Source organism: Schistocerca americana, chromosome 5, assembly GCF_021461395.2.
Source record: "Schistocerca americana isolate TAMUIC-IGC-003095 chromosome 5, iqSchAmer2.1, whole genome shotgun sequence".
NCBI classification, from domain to species: Eukaryota; Metazoa; Arthropoda; class Insecta; order Orthoptera; family Acrididae; genus Schistocerca; species Schistocerca americana.
Genome location: NC_060123.1, coordinates 433,516,746 through 433,536,818, shown reverse-complemented (window position 1 = coordinate 433,536,818; position 20,073 = coordinate 433,516,746). Strand labels below are relative to the sequence as shown.

General features: G+C 44.7%; 1 pseudogene; it reads right to left on the bottom strand.

Moving 5' to 3' along the window:
- Positions 1 to 17,128: 17,128 nt before the first annotated feature.
- LOC124617072 lies at positions 17,129 to 17,246 on the bottom strand (annotated as a pseudogene).
- Positions 17,247 to 20,073: the final 2,827 nt, after the last annotated feature.

Below are 20,073 nucleotides of genomic sequence, written 5' to 3'. Positions count from 1 at the left end.
TCGCCGACGAGATCAACAATTTACATGAAGTTCATTGCATTAAATCCTTTGAAAAGATCTGAAAATGCATGCGTACAAGATTCAACTTACTCAGGAGTTAAAGCCTGCAGGTGATGGAAAGAGACATCGATTTGCTCAGTGGGTCTTGGATCGACAAGCGGCGAACGATAACTTCACGAAAAGAATAATCTTCTCAGCCGAGGCGTACCTCCATCTCAGTGAGTTCGTCAATAAGCAGAAATTGCAGAATTCGGGGTAAAGAAAATCCGCGAGTGACTGTGGAAGATGAGATACATCCACAACACATGAGTTTGTGGTGTGGGTTCTAGACAGGGTGAGTGATCGGCCGTAATTTTTGCAAATGATGAGGGGGCTGCCGTCACCGTGAAAGGCGATATTATCAATACAGGAATGACGGAAATAAGAGGAAAGGTCAAGAGTGAGATTAAAATTCAAGGTGGATGGTTATCAATGATAAGATTCGCTGATGACGTTAGTGTCCTCAGTAAAAGTGAAGGAGTTGTAGGAGTTGTATGGAATGAACATTCTAATGAGTACAGAATATGGACTGAGAGTAAATCGAAGAAAGACGAAAGTAATGAGAAGTACGAGAAATGAGTACAGACAGAAACTTAACACGATAATTGCGGAGCACACAGTAGATGAAGTTAAGGAATTCTGCTACCTAGGCAGCATATTAACTGTTGACGGATGGAGAAAAGAGGACATAAAAAGCAGGATAACACTGGCAGAAAGGGCATTCCTGGCCAAGTGAAGTCTACCAGTGTGAAATATGGCCTTAATTAGAGGAAGAATTTTATGAGATCGTATGTTTGGAGCATAGCATTGTATGACATGAGACTGTGGGAAAACCGGATCAAAAGAGAGTCTAAGCGTTTGAGATGAAGTGCTACAGAAGAATGTTGAAAAGTAGGTGCACTGATAAGACTCTCCGCAGAATCAGCGAGGAAAGGAACATAAGAAAAAGAAAAAGACAAGAAAGAACAGGAGGACGTCTGTAAAAACGTAAGGGATTAACTTCCACTGTACTAGAGGGAGTAGTAGAGGGTAAAAACTATAGAGGAAGACAGAGATTAGAATAATAGATAATTGAGGATGTAGGTTGTAAGTGCTACTCTGGGACGAAAGGGTTGGTACGGGAAAGGAATTCTTTTTTTGCCACATCAAACCAGTCAGAAGACTGATGACTCAAATCAGAGAGAGAGAGAGAGAGAGAGAGAGAGAGAGAGAGAGAGAGAGAGATATCAGGAGAACATGGTGGTGCACAGGGCTACTGTCTAACACGTTCTGTATAGATATAGGTCAGAAGAGGACAGGCAACACGCTGCCTAGCTTTACCTTGTTGAAAGCATGACAGAGGCCAAAGATAGGACACAACCACCGGCTGTAAGACGATAGAAATGTAACAACGGCTGCTGTCCAAATTACTGGCTATGCGAACCAAGGGTAATCGGGTTGTGTACTCAATAGATTATGGTGATGACGAATTCCCGGGAGCATTCGTTTTCCTCTCAGATTGCACACAGAAAAACGTCCTTCGGGATGCTGTTCGCAGAACCCAGACACGTCTAACGAAACGACGTGGTGCCACTCTTGCGTCCAGTAGTGATGTCTTCGGGCAGACATCTCTCAGTGCGCCTCTCCTGCCACCACGTCAAGGGAAGCCGCAACAATGGCTTCCGCTGGCAGTGCGTAGTGGTCCAGATGCCGTCGAATTGTCGTGTGGAAACTTTTCCCTTGCTGCAAATAAGTCCGTTTCGTGACCCTTGGTGTGCGATATAACTGTAGAGTCCAGCGAACAATATCTGTAAGTCATCTTTATACGGTATGGTTGCGAGGTCTCGACTGATCAGTAAAAAATGTCAAATCAAGACACCTCCAGCCGTCTAAATCCTCTGTTTTATTTTATTGGTGTAACACGTTTCTGCGTTACATTACGCCATGTTCGTGCCCGCTGACCGACGTCTAAGAAGAATCCCTTATTAAGACAGCGATCCCTTCGATCATGATGGTAATCAAAGGGATCGCTATGTTACGAAGAAATGGCTCAAATGGCTCTGAGCACTATAGGACTTAACTTCTGAGGTCATTTGTCCCCTAGAACGTAGAACTACTTAAACCTAACTAACCTAAGGACATCACACACATCCATGCCCGAGGCAGGATTCGAACCTGCGACTTTTGCGGTCGGGAGGTTCCAGGCTGTAGCGCCTAGAACCGCTCGGCCACTCCGGTCCACTACGAAGAAATCTACGGATACCAGTGACTGAATGCTGGCCCATATTTCGACTGTGCAAGAGGTGGGATTCTTCTTATACGTCGGTCATTGCACCAGAAGATGGCAAGCTGAAGCAGATTGCACCAATAAAATAAAAACGGAAATTTAGACGGCTGAACGTGTTTTGATTCGACATTTTATAACGATCAATGTGTCTTTTCATCTCAGGCGTTAGTTGGCTTGAGCCTCTGAGATACAGCGTCGCATCTAGTATGGTCCTACTGAATCCATCGATTCCATATTCGCGCGACGGTCGTGGGATCAAGACCAACGCGGACCGACAAACCGCACTCACGGTGGACCACAACACCGCCACTGTCGAACTCCGAAACGTGCTGGTTCTCCCTGTCACACGAGGCATAACACGTTCTTCTCAAAACCTTTTCTTGTATATACACTCCTGGAAATGGAAAAAAGAACACATTGACACCGGTGTGTCAGACCCACCATACTTGCTCCGGACACTGCGAGAGGGCTGTACAAGCAATGATCACACGCACGGCACAGCGGACACACCAGGAACCGCGGTGTTGGCCGTCGAATGGCGCTAGCTGCGCAGCATTTGTGCACCGCCGCCGTCAGTGTCAGCCAGTTTGCCGTGGCATACGGAGCTCCATCGCAGTCTTTAACACTGGTAGCATGCCGCGACAGCGTGGACGTGAACCGTATGTGCAGCTGACGGACTTTGAGCGAGGGCGTATAGTGGGCATGCGGGAGGCCGGGTGGACGTACCGCCGAATTGCTCAACACGTGGGGCGTGAGGTCTCCACAGTACATCGATGTTGTCGCCAGTGGTCGGCGGAAGGTGCACGTGCCCGTCGACCTGGGACCGGACCGCAGCGACGCATGGATGCACGCCAAGACCGTAGGATCCTACGCAGTGGCGTAGGGGACCGCACCGCCACTTCCCAGCAAATTAGGGACACTGTTGCTCCTGGGGTATCGGCGAGGACCATTCGCAACCGTCTCCATGAAGCTGGGCTACGGTCCCGCACACCGTTAGGCCGTCTTCCGCTCACGCCCCAACATCGTGCAGCCCGCCTCCAGTGGTGTCGCGACAGGCGTGAATGGAGGGACGAATGGAGACGTGTCGTCTTCAGCGATGAGAGTCGCTTCTGCCTTGGTGCCAATGATGGTCGTATGCGTGTTTGGCGCCGTGCAGGTGAGCGCGACAATCAGGACTGCATACGACCGAGGCACACAGGGCCAACACCCGGCATCATGGTGTGGGGAGCGATCTCCTACACTGGCCGTACACCACTGGTGATCGTCGACGGGACACTGAATAGTGCACGGTACATCCAAACCGTCATCGAACCCATCGTTCTACCATTCCTAGACCGGCAAGGGAACTTGCTGTTCCAACAGGACAATGCACGTCCGCATGTATCCCGTGCCACCCAACGTGCTCTAGAAGGTGTAAGTCAACTACCCTGGCCAGCAAGATCTCCGGATCTGTCCCCCATTGAGCATGTTTGGGACTGGATGAAGCGTCGTCTCACGCGGTCTGCACGTCCAGCACGAACGCTGGTCCAACTGAGGCGCCAGGTGGAAATGGCATGGCAAGCCGTTCCACAGGACTACATCCAGCATCTCTACGATCGTCTCCATGGGAGAATAGCAGTCTGCATTGCTGCGAAAGGTGGATATAGACTGTACTAGTGCCGACATTGTGCATGCTCTGTTGCCTGTGTCTATGTGCCTGTGGTTCTGTCAGTGTGATCATGTGATGTATCTGACCCCAGGAATGTGTCAATAAAGTTTCCCCTTCCTGGGACAATGAATTCACGGTGTTCTTATTTCAATTTCCAGGAGTGTAGAATATGTATGGCGTTACTCCTGCTGAATGCGGTAGCGCTCAGATGCTAATTATTTGCGTATCTAAGCATGTAGAAAATACCAAAAGTAAAGCCGAAAGTTTAAATTTCGCGGTTAAGAAATCGTCCGCGGAGGAGAATCTTGACCATCGCAAAGACTCGCTGAGGAGAAACAACTGAGATGGTTTAAACCTAATAAGTCGCTATGTCCGGATAGAATCCCAATTCGGTTTTACAAAGAGTAGTGGCCCCTTACTTAGCTTCATTTATCACGAATCTCCGGCCCATTGCAAATTCCCAGGCAACTGAAGAAACGCTTAGGTGACTCCTCTGTAGAAGAAGGGTAAAACAACGGACCCGCAAAATTACAGACCAATATCCGTAATAGGTTTGTTGCAGAGTCCTTGAACATATTCTCAGTGCGAATACAACAAATTTCCTTGAGAGGGAAAAGCTTCTGTCCACAAATCAACACGGCTTTAGAACGCATCACTCGTGCGAAACTCCGCTTGTCCTTTACTCACATGATATCCTGTGAACTAAGTATAGAAGGCGACAGGTGAATTCCATATTCAAACAGCTCCGTAAAGCATTTGTCAGGGTACCACACTGCCGACTGTTAACGAATGTACAAGCATTTAGAATAGATTCCGGATGTGTGAGTGATTCGAAGACTTATTAAGTAACAGGTCCCAGTATGTTGTCCTCGATGGCGAGTGTTCTTCAGAGGCAGGGGTATGGTCAGGAATGCCCCAGGGAAATATGATAGAACCACTGTTATTTTCTATATACGCACATCAAAAAAAGTTTTGCATCACCCCGGTTCGTAGAATTTCTGAAGATAGACGTCGCCTGTGGATATTGTATCACAGATTCAGTCCCCTTGACTGTTCAGTGATGTCACTAAACCTGCCCAAAGACACCAACCATGCATGAGCAGCGCCTGTTAGACGGAGGGAGTCCGACGGCCGACCAGTTCCAGTCATTCCGGCAGCAAGGAGGTGCACGGCTCGTGTTGTCTGTAGTTCAACCATGCCTAGACGGTCAATACCGCAGTTCGGTGGCGTTCGCATTGTTACTTTGTGCCAGAAAGGATTCTCAATAAAGGAAGTGTCCAAGCGTCTCGGAGTGAACCAAAGCGATGTTGTTCGGGCATGGAGGAGATACAGAGACACAGGAACTGTCAAGGACATGCCTCGCTCAGATCGCCCAAGCGCTACTACTGCACTGGACGACCGCTACCTACGGATTATGGCTCGCAAGAACCCTGACAGCAACGCCAACATGCTGAATAATGCTTTTCGTGCAGCCACAGGACGTCGTGTTACGACTCAAACTGTCCGCAATAGGCTCCATGATGAGCAACTTCACTCTCGACGTCCATGGCGAGGTCCACCTTTGCAACCACGACGCCATGCAGCGCGGTACAGATGGACCCAGTAACTTACCGAATGGACCGCTCAGGATTGGCATCACGTTCTCTTCACTGATGAGTGTCGCATATGCCTTCGCAGGGTACCCTCCACAACTCAGCGTAGAGTGATTTACGGTGCACGGATGTACATGTAGATATGGCACACATCATGCCAATATGATGACTGTTCAAATGGTTGAAATGGTTCAAATGGCTCTGAGCACTATGGGACTTAACTTCTGTGGTCATCAGTCCCCTAGAACTTAGAACTACTTAAACCTAACTAACCTAAGGACATCACACACATCCATGCTCGAGGCAGGATTCGAACCTGCGACCGTATCGGCCGCGCGGTTCCAGACTGGAGCGCCTAGAACCGCTCGGCCACACCGGCCGGCATGATGACTGTTGCATGGCGCATTCGAGGTGTTTCAGTTTTAGCGACAGGCGGCAGTAACCTACAACGCATATATTTTCTCTCGTATCGTGTTTCCGACATGTTTCATCTGGGTCGTATTTTGTAGTTGTAACAAATACTCCCATATAATGCTATGAGGGAACTTACTCTTTTATCAAATTCGATTCTGGTTCGTTTTCACGCTGTAGTTTGTTAAATATATTTTCTTCATTACGCATATATTTTCTCTGTACAATTAAAATGATTGTCTTACTGTTTCCGGTTTGTAAAGGAGAGTAACGTCCAACAAGAATAAGACACGGATATTTCTAATTACTGTTAAAAGTTTGTACACCATCTGACAAACACAAAAACATTTACTTTAAAGAAAAACACGAGGAAATCACAGCACTAGATGTACATTTCATGCTAAAACAGAAAACTATAAAAATATATTACGTGAAATCTCAAAACGAAAAGCAAATGTGAGAGAAGAAGAAAGTGACTTGGTATCTTAGAAATGTCTTTGACACAAGAGAAACAAGATAACTGCCGGCCGGTGTGGCCGAGCGGTTCTAGGCGCTACAGTCTGGAACCGCACGACCGCTACGGTCGCAGGTTCGAATCCTGCCTCGGGCATGGATGTGTGTGATGTCCTTAGGTTAGTTAGGTTTAAGTAGTTCTAAGTTCTAGGGGACTGATGACCACAGCAGTTAAGTCCCATAGTGCTCAGAGCCATTTGAACCATTTTTGAACAAGATAACCTACGTGTCGTATTAGCGTGAGAATGTTTTTCAACATTGAACTCCTTCCTTACTCTGTAGCTCGTTTCATCAAAGTCCATAAAATCGGTGACTCTAGGCAAACAATTCATTACAGACGTGTTTTTCTATTCTCCGGGAAGGCGATAACGATGGAGCTTTTATGCAGCCTCTCGACAATAATGCTGATATATTTTGATAAGAGGAAAAGTAATGAATAAATACGTGTATGTTGTCAAAGTATTCCAACTCCGGAAGGCACAATCACTAAGTAAACATCTTTGCTTACTTTACAAATCTGTGTCAGCAACCTCGTTCCATTTATCTCAAGACCTAGGACCAATTTTTGACGGAACACAAGAACAAATCTGCAGTAAACTGATTGCCCGTTCCCAACAAATTGATCGATTTTGATGAAAACTGTATCTGGCTACCGTTTAAACGTCTAAAGGCAGTCGCGCACCATTATTTCACGATAAATGGTTCCTTGTTAAGTGGAGTGGCTCGTTTCTTGAGTATAGGAGTACAGTTTCCTGAAGTCTCACTGGTTTTCTCTTTTGTTACTACCACAGACTTGCAGTTCCTCTTTCTATCCCTTATCGCGACGCTGAAGGAGAAAAATATCACTCGTCCCTCTTTTAAGAGTAGATACTTCTTGTAATACGGAAGAAGATCCCCAGCTATTTGAAGCCCACGACCCCGAAGCGAAAGCGACCATGACACAGTAAGAAAGATCCGGGATCACGTGGCGGCAGGCTTTTGTGTTTATTCCTGTTCTCAGCGGAATTACTTGAGCAGGCAAAGTGTTCCTATTACTAATCAGGTACCAGTGTCGTCCAATATCTCGTTACTACGATGCTTAATTTCGGTTGGCTAGCACAACTTTAAAGGTTCGTTATACTTTAACAAATATGTAAATACTCGTTTCAGTGGTTTAATAGATATTGGAAGCATTACAATTTATCTATGTTCACAAAAGCTGTACATATCCAGGTTAAAGTGACATCGCTAGAATATTGCTCAGTTCTGTTGTCGATATGTGGACAGAAGAACGTATCCGTTACAGTTACAAAATGTTCTAGATGAGTAGAAAACTGAGATAGAAGAACGATATCTAACCTGACACGAGGAACTTCAGTCGAATGTTCGCGATAGTAAAAAGTCATAGTAAAGGCAATGAGTAACGAAATGAAGAACAGCGAAACAGCCTAAGCGCGAATAATACACAGAATGAATAAGTACCTGAATTTAATGAGAACTAGTATCTGCAACGTAAAGCACTTCACTACGTTCAACGTACATTTATCCGTCACTTACACTAAACAAAGAAGACAAATACACACTTGTACACATTGTGAAACGAAGATTTTATACTCTGCAAAAGAAATAACTTCAGACTAATGAGCCGGTTACTTAGCTTAAAATGCTGTGTGTCTAAACTTTCCAGCGCAGAAACAAGCTACTACAGACTTTTATAATCATTTACAACCAGAAGCATTCATTTTCACTGCTGACTGCATGATATTTTGCAGAAACTAAATGTGTGTGTTTGATTCCAAGAGTTAGGAAAAATACATAAATCTTAATATTAGCACAATTACCTAAAGAACCTCATAAATGTTGTCCCGAATTATTGTAAGACGCACACACAACAGGTAGTTTTCACTTCTTGTAGTTGGATACTGATGTGGTTCGACAAAGTCGCGCAAAAAAAATCTAATCTTTTTTATTAATTTTAGAGAGCACATTTTTGTCAAAGTCTACTTTTTTTTGTGAGAGAATCTTACACCATTGCCGCATCCATTTATGTATATTAGGAATGTATTTGTGTAATGGCAAAGCTTTCGTGGGAATTAAGGTAAATTTCCAATGTCTTTTTCCGTGTCTATGTAAAATATTATATTCAGTTTCTATGTCAGTGGAAATTCGTCTGTATTTCTACAAAAATAATAACAAAGCACTATATTTAAAAAAGCTGAATCTATGTTCTTCTCCATAGATGTAATACCCCGAAATAATTGTGCAAACGCAGTGTCTTGTGTCGGAAACTAATTTATTTCGCTACTTTGGCGGAGAGATAGTAATTTCCTGTAAAAAAAAAAAACAATCAACGCGTTTTGCAATGTTTTCTAACGACATTCGTACGTGAGTAAATGGAGAGATTTTGAGATGCTTGCTTATTTCCGACTATTCGGAAACACACGTCCGCAATTCACTTCGCCATCTGCGCAGTAAACGAGACTTAAAATAAAGAAGAAACACTGTACCGCATAAAATGTGAAATGCCGTACAATATATAGATATAGTTCTTTTAAAGGAAAATAGCTGTAAAACTAATTGTCAACGATCTTTTTGTGAAAATAGAGCGCAATTTCTTTACAGACTAACGTTTCCAAAAGGTTCTCTCCACAAATGTAACGGGAATGAAAGAACAAGTACTCAGAATGTGTCTGTGAAGCCACATTTTATACGTTCCAAAATGTTTTAAATACTACGGAATAGTGGAAGTTCTGTCGCGAACAGTTAGGCGCCGTTACTGCCGATGCTGGCGTCTCAGTGGCTGGAGAAGTGTCACGAGGTAAGGAAGCGGCGTGCGCGCGTCATTCTCCCGCGCGTTGAAGTCTCCGGCGCTGCGGCGTACGCAGCTTCCACCAGTCAATGAAACCCGCCTCGTATGTTAGCAGCGCGTCGTCCTTGGCTCCAATCTTGCCGTGTTACACATCCCATTCCGCCGCCCACCAGCCACAAGCTACACCGCTACAGGCGTTTCTTGTGATCTGATGAAGAGATGTATTTTCGTATGATACACAGAAACCCACAAACTACTTTTTTATCTTCGGTTCACATTCAATGATTCGTAAGATATTTACACAGTTAGAAGCTCATTTTTCTGACGGGAAACCAGCGTCAACAAAATTACCGTAAAATTCTAACTTATCGATAGCTACTTCGGTAGACAATCCAGTTTTCACTGCATTACGATGAAAGTTTTTAAGCGTATTTACTGCGCAATTGTCACTCAAGACGCCCTCTGATAAGCGATTCGTTAGTTTTTGGTTACGATGCATAGCTCATTATTCACTTGCTCTGGCAGAATTACAAACATCTAAGGGCAACAAATTCGGCAGTAGATACTGCTGATTCGTCACGCACCAAAACACTCACAGTGAATAATAGGAGTGTAGAATAGAGAGATTAAAGTGATATCCGTAAAAGTACGACTTCTTATATTGTATAGAACTTTTCTTACCTTTCAGTTGGTAACAAAATTATTTATTCACTCGAGAAAACACTAGAGAACTTCTTGGTAGGAGCCGTCTTCGACAACAGTTACAAACAAGTGAATGAATAAATAGTATGCCTTGTACAAATTTCAATAGTTGACGCGCCTCTGAAATCCACCACAGAGAGAGAAAAACAGAAACAGCCAGATTTTTTCGTCGGAAACTTCACTGACGATATCTTCTCCTACAATCACGCAAGTAACAACGTAGTGTACGTTTTTAATGAGCGCTCCATACAAAATGTTCGGCCAAGTACCATTGTTCACCTTATTCTGTGTGAGTAGGAATATTATTTTAAAACATTCGTTCCAGTTCGTCGTCTTAACAAGCAGAATGCGTGTGCCATACGACAAATCTCCTTAAAAATGTAAATACACTTTTAACCAGTCAGTTATCCTTTTTCAGCAAAGAGGCAGTTTCAGACGAAGATTATTAGAGAATTGAACGCAACGTTGCTGCACCTCATCTTCTGTCGACGTTGATGACGAGACGAGTAGAAAATGAGTGGACTTTTTGCTGGCAATAGCTGGTAACAGAAAAAAAGACTTCGTTTGCCAGGGTGATTACGAGCATATCACGAGAGCGGCCGTTAGCCGGGTAACAAGACGTGACATTCAAGTGCTTCACAATCTATTTAGATACTTTCTGTAACTCCATGCAGACACCTGTAAAATGCTGTTTTGTCCAGTTTATATACTGTTGATTACGATGGCCAGAAGGATCGAATTCGACATCATGCAAACTGGAAAACAATAAAAACAGCTCAATGCGAGTGTATTTAGTGTTTCATTTTTTACATAGTATTTATCACGATGTCACGAGACTCTAGTTCGATAGTCTGCAAACTAACAAAATAGATTTCAGAGCCTAAGGAAACAAAAAGGATACCATAAGGGACATATTTGTCTTGTGAATTCATTGTTCCGTCTTAGGTGCGCATTCTTAACTAGATCAAGTGTATCTACCGCTCTGGATCGTCTTTAGAGCTAAGTAGTACTCTGATATATAGACAAGACGTGTTGCAGAAGCAACTACTTAGGTCTGGAGATGAAGCAGAGTGAGCGAAACTTATAATTAAAACTGTGGAGGTGAGGCGGGACAAAAAATGACAATTATATAAGGAATAAAAAGGGGAAAAAAGTATTGATTTTTCTCCGAGAAATTCTTAGTAGCAGCGGCTCCAGCATCTACGGAAGCTGCAAGATAGTCTATTTAGATGTTATATTCTGTATTTCTCATTGTTATGTATCGGTTTCCGCATTTCATCTACGCAGTACACAGACTACTATATAATAAATAACTGTCGCAAACGAAGTACGCAAGTAAGAGTATTCGTACACTCGTCTGATGTCGTAAATATATTGCCCTATTGCATCACCAGTCGTCACTGTTAGACACTTTCCCCGGACGACACAGTTCGCTTTTAACGGCGGAGGCACAGAATCGAAACATCGAGCTGACGTCACACGCAGGGAGGTAACTGTCCCATTACCCGAGTCACTGTGGGTGCTCGCCCCTTAACGGGTTTTAAACGGGCTTAATAGCGCCGTTAAGGCGCGCGCGATAAAACGGCGGGATATTGGCCGGAGCAGGAAACGGAGCGTTTAAAGTGCGCCCCGGCTGAGTACCTGAGGCAGTGGACGAGCAGCAGAAGGGCGACGAGCGCGTGGCGGCTGGGGCAGCGGGCCGGCCGCCTAGGAGCGTGCTGGAGCGGCATGCTGGAGCTGCTGCATGGTGCGGTCAACCCATGCCTCGCGGCGCGGAGCGGCGAGAACGTTCGCGGAGAGCGGAGCGCGACACGGCGCGACAGCGGTGCAGAGTGCGGCGTGGCGAGGCGCTCGGCGGGCCGGCTCGACCGCCACTGGAGGCGCGCCGCCGCAGACGCCGCCGCCGCAGCGGCCGCCCCGCCCCCGGCCGCCCATTGGCCGCCGGCCGGCACCGCCCCCCGCCACCCCACGGCCGCCGGGGGCGGGCACGGCGCCGCCGCCGCCGCGTCCGCGGCACCACCGCGGCTGCTGCGGCAGGGTGCTCCACAAATCCGCAAATCTCAGAGCATCCGTCCCTACGATCCGAAACCGGCATCCGCCTTGTGATTACCTACCTGTCAGCATACTCGTATTACGGCAAGTTGAGAAAGCGAGAGTCAGGTGAGATAGCTAGGGTGACATATACAGGGTGGTCCATTGATAGTGACCGGGCCAAATATCTCACGAAATAAGCGTCAAACGAACAACCTGCAAAGACGAAACTTGTCTAGCTTGAAGGGGGAAACCAGATGGCGCTACGGTTGGCCCGCTAGATCGCGCTGCCGTATGTCAAACGGATATCAATTGCGTTTTTTAAAATAGTAACCCCCATTTTCATTACATATTCGTGTAGTACATAAAGAAGTATAAATCTTTTATTTGGACGACTTTCTTCGCTTTGTGACAGATAGCACTGAATAGTCACAAACGTATAAGTACATCTATATCTACATCCAAACTCCGCAAGCCACCTGACGGTGTATGGCGGAGGGTACCTTGAGTACCTCTATCGGTTCTCCCTTCTATTCCAGTCCCTTATTGTTCGAGGAAAAAAGGATTGTCGGTATGCATCTGTGTGGGCTCTAATATCTCTGAGTTTATCCTCATGGTCTCTTCGCGAGATATACGTAGGAGGGAGCAATATACTGCTCGACTCCTCGGTGAAGGTATGTTCTCGAAACTTCAACAAAAGCCCGTACCGAGCTACTGAGCGTCTCTCCTGCAGAGTCTTCCACTGGAGTGTCTCTATCACCTCCGTAACGCCTTCGCGATTACTAAATGATCCTGTAACGAAGCGCGCTGCTCTCCGTTGGATCTTCTCTATCTCTTCTATGAACCCTATCTGGTATGAATCCCACACTGCTGAGCAGTATTCAAGCAGTGGTCGAACAAGCGTACTGTAACCTACTTCCTTTGTTTTCAGATTGCATTTCCTTAGGATTCTTCCAATGAATCACGTAACATTCTTCCAGTGCGGACGGTATTTGCTTCGTGATACATTACCCGTGTTAAAATAGACCGTTTACCAATTGCGGGAAAGGTCGATATCGTGTTGATGTGTGGCTATTGTGATCAAAATGCCCAACGGGAGTGTGCTATGTATGCTGCTCGGTATCCTGGATGACGTCTTCCATATGCCCGGGCCGTTCGCCGGATAGTTACGTTATTTAAGGAAACTGGAAGTGTTCAGCCACATGTGAAGAGTCAACCACGACCTGCAACAAATGATGATGCCCAAGTAGGTGTTTTAGCTGCTGTCGCGGCTAATCCGCACATCAGCAGCAGACAAATTGCGCGAGAATCTGGAATCTCAAAAATGTCGGTGTTAAGAATGCCACGTCAACATCGATTGCACCCGTACCATATTTCTATGCACCAGGAATTGCATGGCGACAACTTTGAACGTCGTGTACAGTTCTGACACTGGGCACAAGAGATATTACGGGACGATGACAGATTTTTTGGACGCGTTCTATTTAGCGACGAAGCGTCATTCGCCAGCAGCGGTAACGTAAACCGGCATAATATGCACTGTTGAGCGACGGAAAATCCACGATGCCTGCGACAAGTGGAACGTCAGCGACCTTGGTGGGTTAATGTATGGTGCGGCATTATTGAAGGAAGGATAATTGACCCCCATTTTATCGATGGCAATCTAAATGGTGCAATGTATGCTGATTTCCTACGTAATATTCTACCGATGTTACTACAAGATGTTTCACTGCATGACAGAATGGCGATGTACTTCCAACATGATGGATGTCCGACACATCGCTCGCGTGCGGTTGAAGCGGTATTGAATAGCATATTTCATGATAGGTGGATTGTTCGGGGAAGCATGGCCCGCACGTTCATGGAATCTGACGTCCCCGGATATCTTTTTGTGGGGAAAGTTGAAGGATATTTGCTATCGTGATCCACCGGCAACGCCTGACAACGTGCGTCAGCGCATTGTCAATGCATGTGCGAACATTACGGAAGGCGAACTACTCGCTGTTGAGAGGAATGTCGTTGCACGTATTGCCAAATGCATTGAGGTTGACGGACATCATTTTGAGCATTTATCGCATTGATGTGGTATTTACAGGTAATCACGCTGTAAGAGCATGAGTTCTCAGAAGTGATAAGTTCACAAATGTACATGTATCACATTGGAACAACCGAAATAAAATGTTCAAACGTACCTACGTTTTGCATTTTAATTTAAAAAACCTACCTGTTACCAACTGATAGTCTAAAATTGTGAGCCATATGTTTGTGACTATTACAGCGCCATCTATCACAAAGCGAAAAAAGTGGTCCACCTAAAACAGTGACACTTCTTTACGTACTACACGACTACATAATAAAAAATAAGGGTTCCTATTTAAAAAACGCAGTTCATATCCGTTTGATCTATGGCAGCGCCATCTAGCGGGTTAACCATAGCGCCATCTGGTTTCCCCCTTCAAGCTAGACAAGTTTCGTTCTTTGGAGTTTTTTTCGTTTGACGCTTATTTCGTGAGATATGTGGCTCAGTCACGATCAATGGACATGTTTATGATAAACCTCTTACTTCAAAAATATTTATCTTCTTCATACCTCCTCTGTGTTACCACAGGTGACGTGTCACTGATCTTATTTGTACTAAGACTGCAGTACAGACGAGGTGCCTATTTGCTTCCACCGCCCTGAGGAGAATGCATAAGTTCTAATAAATGTTCACCAACCTGCAGTCTTCTACAGTTGTTGTCCGTTTCGCAGAAAACAGCACGTAGATCGTGAATCCGTTATCTGAGGCTGTAACAAACTCTTAGCGAGGAACTGTTATTTTAAAAATAATTCTAATCAGTTTGTTTATACGGGATACCACTCGCTTTTTATTAGCAAACACGAGAAACTGCACAATTACATTCCACTTCGGAGTCCCAAATAAATTTTATTCTTCAACATGTTAATTAACTGCGTATTCCCGTAATTACTGTTATACTATTCTTAACTATATGTTCCAGATAAAACCATACATTGCTAGTAAAGTCTTAATAGTAACACCGACCGCGGCAGACAACGTGTCTGTCCTCCGAAACTTCCCAACCACCTCCGACCTTACAGCCGAACCACTTCTCCCGCCATCCAAGTGAAGTGCGTTCCGAAGATCACCGAAGTGCTTCTTCTGCCTTTTCGTTTAGCAGTTGTTTATTATTCTACTCTTTATTAATACTTGTAAAATAATGGAATGATAGCACGCTATCGACAGATGCTTTAAATATGAAATTCAAGTAAAACGCCGTGTGGTTTGTCTAATATTAATAACTGAAGATTATCATTTTGGTGCGCAACTTCCGAATGCAGCAGCCAATCGCGGAGAAGGCCCATAATTTAGGCGGTTCTTCTCACGATACCAGTACCGAAGAAACCATCTGTCACCGATACCTCACACCACAATACGTCATCTTGCCACTTCTGCATTCTCAACAGCTCTAAGAAGAGCTTCTTGTACCTGAATATGATGGCTGCAAAGCCAGAAATATTACAGTATTATCATCTGTATCCAAAGACCAGGAAAACAAGTATACAAAAGTAATCGTTAATTATGAGAAAGGTAAATAACTTATAGAAATGTTTGATATAGCACTGAATGCCGTCAAGTTTTATTCACAAATGTTCATTGTGCCTACCTTTTGTGATACGAGAAATTTCCCATCCGTAATGAATATCTTGTCAAATCCTATGAAGTAAGTTTTGATTTACGGTGGCAGTCACTTGTCTTATCCGTTGTCGCAGCTCCTCGACGTTTCCCGAAAGCAGAGGAACAAACACTCTTGTCTTCAATGTAACACCGTACACAGAAGTCCGTTGGGATTAAATCAGGTGATGGTTGTGGCCACGATATTGTCCCTCTTCGTCTAAGCCAAGTCGGCACATCCCTACGGAGGTACGCGACAACTTCATGATGTTAATGCGGTGCCGAACTTACTTGAAAATAAATCTGTGGAACTGAGGCATTTGATAATGTTCAAGCACTCCACGTGCGATATTCCAGTTTCTGTTGACTCGGCTAAAAAGGAAGGATCGTAAATCTTGTCACAGCTTACAGCGCAAAAAAGCATTTACCTTAAGAGAGTCCCGTACATGTTCGATTACGTGGCGTGGTATCTACTCATCTCATATCCCCACATAATGCCGATTCACTTTCCGCAGGTATGGAAGTAGACTTCGTCACTGAACACAATTATGTTGCGAAAATCATGTTCAGTCTGCATTTTTAAACATTTCTACAAAAAACTCAGTTTCTTTATCTTTTTCACTATCTCCAAACCTTGCAACAGTTCAGAATAGTAGGGTTTCAATAACATGCATTTCTGTAACTCTTTCCACATTGTAACACTAGGAATATTCAATTGTGCGCTGGCACGCCTCGGTGATTTACCAGGATGCGAATGTAAGACTGCCGAAAGCCGCCTTCAAATGCTGCGTCAGAAACTGTTGGCCGTCCCTGACCCGGCGTCCTGTACGATATAGAGACAGTTTCAGTGAAACGATTGCACCAATTAATAACAGTGTGTCACTGAAGTGGGGGCTTCCAAAATGTAGCCCCGAGCTGCCTCTGAAATAAAGTAGCGGATTTGCTTTCATCAAACCAAAACAACAGTGCACACGCTCTGCACCTTTATACGACTCCATGATGACTGTTGGAATAGCTCGTTTGCGCATACCATCTAGCGGAAGCGTCAGGAACTAACAGCATTAGACAGGAGTAAAACTTGGATGTACTACATTCAGCGCCGTATAAAACGGTTCTGTAAGTTATTTACCCTGCTCACAGTTAAAGATTACTTTCGTATAACTAATTTATAAACAACCTGCATATTGCACACGACAAAACTACTAAACACTTATGCGAATCCAACTTACATGATAAATATTAGTCTCCGGATATTGCAGACATAAGGCACTCCGTCTTCAGGCCACAAGTGGCCCACCGGGACCATCCGACCGCCGTGTCATCCTCAGATGCAGATGCGGATAGGAGGGGCGTGTGGTCAGCACACCGCTCTCCCGGTCGTTATGGTTTTCTGTGACCGGAGCCGTTACTATTCGGTCGAGGAGCTCCTCAATTGGCATCACGAGGCTGAGTGCACCCCGAAAAATGGCAACAGCGCGTGGCGGCCCGGATGGTCACCCATCCAAGTGTCGGCCACGCCCGACAGCGCTTAACTTAGGTGATCTGACGGGAACCGGTGTATCCGCTGCGGCAAGGCCATTGCCATTGCAGACATAAGCATTGCACTAATTAATTTAGTTATCCACTTACATTTGAACAATTCTTTTATCTCAATAATGTAGAATGAGTCAGTTCACAGGATATGTACACATGATTAGCGTTGACGTTAAAGAACACTTTCCTTTTGGATATACTAATGCAACTACACTTAAAAACAAGGTATATATATATTTTTCTCTTTTCCCCATAGGTTACTAGTTTTTTAAATCAAAATTCGTCCTTGGGATAAAAGTAATTTTCCAGGAGAAATGACTTTAGGTTAGATTTAAAACTTGCTTTTCTATCTGTCAGATGTTTTACGGTATTAGGCAAATTACAAAAACTTTTTTTGCTGCATGTTTAACACATTTCTGAGCCACTGACAGCTTTAATTATTGTTAATGGTCATGTTTTCCTTTAATGTTGTAGGTATAGACATCACTATTCTTCTCAAATTCTGAAGGATTATTTATGACAAATTTCATTAGTGTGTAGTGTGACGGCGCAGTTAAAATGCCTAGCCCCTTGAAGAAGTACCTACAGGACGTCCGTGGTAGAACACATGTTATTGTTATCGCTGCACTTTGCGCAATCATACTTTCTTTCTAAGTCGTGAGCTACCCTTCAATATTATTTCATAAAACATTATTGAGTGGAAGTACCGGTACGCAAATTATGTCATGAAATTAATTCGTTTGTTACCAAGGCTAGCAATTCAAAGAAGAACAAAAGTAGCTGAAATAATTGTTTGACAAGCTCATCAATATGTTTCTTCCAGTTCAAGTTTTGATCAATGTGTATACCCAACAGCTTGGAGCATTGTACCCTATTTACTGACTCCTGTTCACGTGAGCAGATGATGGTATGGCTATTTCTTATGCAGAACTGAATAGAGGTTTTTTCCTTTACAAAATTTAGATACAGACTGTTCTGAGAGAATAATAATTGTCAAAAATGTTTTCTAGTATCGTATCGCATCATAATGTGAAAAACTGTGCAGAACAGACCAATGTTTCGGCCACGGTTACAGTGGCCTTCTTCTGGGTCTGCTGATGTGCTTTAGCAGTGTGGAGTCGATTATATTTTGTCACTGCTACTCACTGAGCGTGACGTTACGGCATAATTTTAAATCGTCTTTGTTATGATTGGTCACTTGAGCCAGAAGGAGTGGGAACTTTATTATACTAGGCTGCTATGGTGAAGGGAGTGGGGATCTTCTATTGTCTATTGCTTCGTGCATTGTTTCCTCGGATTGGTGCTCATCGGCGAATGAGGCGTGGTCATACGTTTTCCTCCTGCTGGATACAGGCCGCTCGGCGGCAGTTACTAGCCTGTAGCGCTCGAGTCATTTGTTGTTGGTGCTGCCTGCTGTACTCACAGGGCGGGCAGCAAGGATGAGGCAAGCCTGTACCCATCCTCTCTGTTCATGTTACTAGGGTTTTTATTATTTCTATGGCTTCGCTGAGCTTACATTTCATCAAGGCCTGCAGCTTAGCCAGTAAGCGGGTTTCGTTCGATTTGATTTCCTTACCGCTGTTTAGCGGGTGTTAGACCACTGCAGACTTGCTGTGCTGTCACAGACAAACGTAACGCTCATGTTCTCGTGCACGTGATGCTGTCGACGTCACCGATGTATACTTCTCCACACTGACATTCCACCTTGCACACGCTTGCAGTGTGTAAAGTATCTGTCTTGTCCTTCGTGGAGCCTGCTGTGCTAGACAAGAGCTCCACATTTGTCTGGGGCAGCGCAGCAAGTCTGCAGTGTCCTAACACCGTTGGTTTCTGTGTACGTGTGTGTGTGTGTGTGTGTGTGTGTGTGTGTGTGTGTGTGTGTGTGTAAGAATTCCTAAGGGACCAAACTGCTTAGGTCATCGGTCCCTAAACCTACGCACTACTTAAACTAACTTAAACTAACCTATGCTAAGAACAACACACACACCCATGCCCGATGGAGGACTCGAATCTCCGGCGGGAGGGGCCGCGCAGTCCGTGACATGACGCCTCAAACAGCACGGCCACCCCGCGCGGCGTTGGTTTCTCCAGTACAGTTTTTTACCTTATGACGCGGCACGATACACAGAAAACTTCAATTTCAACAGACTGGACGCGAAGACCTATGCATTACACTTAATAACTCTGTGAAAAACATCATTAACAATCTCTTATCATGCTTCCTCTCTAATAGAACTTATTCTAAGACTATTATCGTCCGCAAAAAGTACCAATACTGCTGGATGAATGTTAAGTGGAAGGTACACTACTGTCCATTAAAATTTATACACCAAGAAGAAATGCAGATGACGAACGGGTATTCATTGGACAAATATATTATACTAGGACTGACATGTGATTACATTTTCATGCAATTTGGGTGTATAGATCCTGAGAAATCAGTACCCATAACAACCACCTCTGGCCATAATAACGGCCTTGATACGCCTGGGCATTGAGTCAAACAGAGCTTAATTGGCGTGTACAGGTACACCTGACCATGCAGGTTCAACACGATACCACAGTTCATCAAGAGTAGTGACTGGCGTATTGTGACGAGCCAGTTGCTCGGCCACCATTGACCAGACGTTTTCAATTGGTGAGAGATCTGGAGAATGTGCTGGCCAGTGCAGCAGTCGAACATTTTCTCTATTCAGAAAGGCCCGTACAGGACCTGCAACATGCGGTTGTGCATTATCCTGCTGAAATGTAGGGTTTCGCAGGGATCGAATGAAGGGTAGAGACACGGGTCGTAACACATCTGAAATGTAACGTCCACCGTTCAAAGTGCCGTCAATGCAAACAAGAGGTGACCGAGACGTGTGACCAATGGCACCG